Source organism: Lactuca saligna, chromosome 7 (genome assembly GCF_052625555.1).
Source record: "Lactuca saligna cultivar CGN05327 chromosome 7, ASM5262555v1, whole genome shotgun sequence".
NCBI classification, from domain to species: Eukaryota; Viridiplantae; Streptophyta; class Magnoliopsida; order Asterales; family Asteraceae; genus Lactuca; species Lactuca saligna.
Window position 1 is genome coordinate 51,510,914 of NC_136423.1, and position 3,346 is coordinate 51,514,259.

Here is a 3,346-nt window from a genome sequence, read left to right on the forward strand (position 1 = left end):
CTCGGCGAGTCTGAGCGTATACCCCAATTTCCCTGGAATCCTCCCCTGACACGTCGAGCATTCACTCAACTCGACGAGTTCCACCTGGCACGAGTTCTGGGGCCACCACGACTCAACTCGCCGAGTCTCAAGAACAACTCGGCGAGTCCAGTTTGACTCAGTCCACCTGTCCATTCTGGCTCCCCCTTGACTTACTGAGTCCACCCTCCCCAACTCGGCGAGGCCACTCACTGTGTGGTCGGGCAACATTCATGCTACTCGCCGAGTCTGTTCTTCGGACTCGGCAAGTCTGTGCCATGCACTGACTCAATCTTGCTCTAAAGGTCAGATCCAGTCCATTAATCCATAGATCCAGTCCCTCCAAGCTCATTTAGCACGTAAAGTTACAATCTTGATGCACATACAACCTCTATATGACCATATATGATGTTTTTGACTCATTTACTACAACACAAGGTCATGGAATCCATTGTCATACATAAAGCTTGATGAGTGAGGCTCTCTGGACCTCTATGGGTCCAGATCCATAACCTCAACTCAAGGAGGGAACCAATGGGCACCAAATCATCCCATAAATGACCATCATAAGCCCTAAATTGCATAGTGCTTCACCAAACAGAAAATAGTCCGAGATCATACCTCTAGAGTGATGATCTAAGCTCCAAATCCATGAAATAGCAACCTCCTTTGCTTCCTCTTGCCTAGAGTCTTCTTCTTCTTGCTAAATAACACACACAAGGTCAAGAAATGCTCCTTTCTCTTCACAAATCGCTCAAGAACACAAGGGTCTCTCACTGAGGGTTGGGTGAGCACAAATGACGGCCATAAGGCCCTTTAAATAGGCCTCAAACCCGGAAATTTAGGGTTTCATTACACAGCGCAGACTCGCCGAGTCCATATCCTGGACTCGCCGAGTCCAGGCGCGCTCCATTGTCCAAATCCGCATCCCTACTCGGCGAGTCTGAGCTCCAACTCGCCGAGTCCCTTCACAATACCACAAAATTAAATTTACAAGATACCTGGTAAAAATCTGGATGTTACACCTGAAGCCCCAAAAACATGGTCATTTCTCCCAACGAACTCATTTCAAATCTTTTCTTCATTACACTTTCGAACTCTTTGCAAAGCTTTTGGCTTGTTGATCCAAAGATTATGTCATCGACATATATTTGTACGAGTATCTGGTCCTTGTCGACATGCTTTATGAACAATGTTTGATCGATAGTGCCGCGCGTATAACCATGTTCGAGCAGATGCTTTGTTACGGTTGCATACCATGCTCTAGGAGCGTGATGCAACCCATATAACGCTTTGTCCAACTTGTAGACATGATTAGGATACTTCGAAGTCGACAAACCCTGGAGGTTGATCAACGTAGATTTCTTCCTTCACCTTGCCATACAAGAAGGCAGTCTTGACATCCATTTGAAAGACAGTAAAGTTCATATACGAAGCATACGCTAGGAAGATACGAATAGCCTCCAGGCGAGCTACTGGAGCATAAACTTCAATTTAGTCAAGACCCTCGACTTGTCGAAACCCACGTACTACTAGTCTGGCTTTGTTTCGCACAATAACCCCTAAATAGTCCTGTTTGTTGCGATAGACCCATCGTGTGTCAAGAGACTTCTTGCCCTTCGGCAACTCAACCAATTTCCAAACACCGAGTTTTTCAAATTGATGCAATTTTTCATGCATTGCATCCACCCAGCTAGGTTCATTTAGAGCCATTTCTACATTCTTGGGCTCAATTTGAGAAATAAAGCAAGAATACAGACATGTATTCACGTCTCCACTCTGACTTCTAGTTTTAATGCCATCATCTAGCTGGCCGATGACGTTTTCGATCGGATGATCCCGTTGAACCCTAGAAGGTATTTCTTGGCTGATGTCATTGAGAGAAACAGGTAGAGTGTGAATGTTGAGACCTCCTTCATTTGCTGGTTGAGTAGTACCAGATGGTTCTGCGACATACTCATCTGCAATAAGGTCAGGAAAGAGTAATTCCATAAGGGTTGAAGAGACAGCGGAAGCATCATTTGGAACGAACTCTTTCTATGAAGACATGTGAGGTGTCGATTCAGCATCAGAAGAATCAGTGTGGACTGATTGAGGACTATCATGTTCCAAGAACGGCCCCCCTTGAGGATTAGTAGAGGACTTTCCCGAAGATGTTGTAGAAGACTCCCCCTCAATTGCAGCAGAAGGCTCCCCCTCAGATGCAACAGAAGATCCTCCCTTGTGCGAGTCAGAGAACTCTCCTTCAAGTGAAGCTTTAGATTTTCCTTTTGATGAATCAGAAGTTTTAGATACAGGCTTGTACACGACTTCTTCATTCTTCATCTTCAGAGATACTCTTCCAATGTGAACCAGTTCTAGATACATCATTTGAATACACCTTTAAGGATTTGAAAAGTGACGTATAATCAAACAACCAATCCGGACCCACTCTTGCGTCTGTTTCATTCTCTTCCAACCAACGCACGTCATAGGATTCCACAATCTATTTGGTTTTCTTATTGTAGACTCTATAAGCGGTGCGAGCAGCACACCCTACAAAATAGCAGTCATTGGCTTTGGCATGAAACTTCGGGTTTGCATCTAGGTGAAGAAGGGTGCAAGGACAGCCAAATACTTGGAAGTGACTGACTGACGGTTTGTGTCCATAGTAGATTTCATATGGAGTTTTCATTTGAGCTTTGTTGATAAGCACTCGATTCTAAACATAACAGGCAGTGTTTATCGCCTCCACCCAAAAGAAAACAGGCAGCTTTGAGTCACACAGCATTGTTCTTGCAGCGTCTTTAAGTATTATGTTCCGCCTTTTAGCAACACCATTTTGTTGAGGTCTATGAGCTGAACTAAATTGACGCAAGATACCCTTTTCAGCGCAGAAATGATCGAGAACGGAATTCTTGAACTCTGTTCCATTATCTGTACGAAGCGCCTTCACCCTATGATTGGTCTGATTCTCAACAAGTTCAATGAACTTCTTGATCAATTCAGTGACACCAGCTTTGTTGGATAGAAAGAAAACCCACGTAAATCGAGAGAAATCATCAATCACAACTAAATAGTAAGAATTTCTGTTGATGCCTAGCACGTTCACTGGACCAAACAAATCCATGTGAAGTAATTGAAGAACCTGACTGATTGAGTTAACTTGTTTTGGCAAGTACGGCTTTGGATGGTGCTTTCCTTGGGCGCACGACACACATTCTTCAAACGTAATAAAGTCTTTGACGGGAAATCCACATACCATCTCATTTTTCGCAAGACGATTTAGATTCTTGGCTTTAGCATGACCTAATCTTCGGTGCCACAACATTGCAGTTTGCTCGGAGAT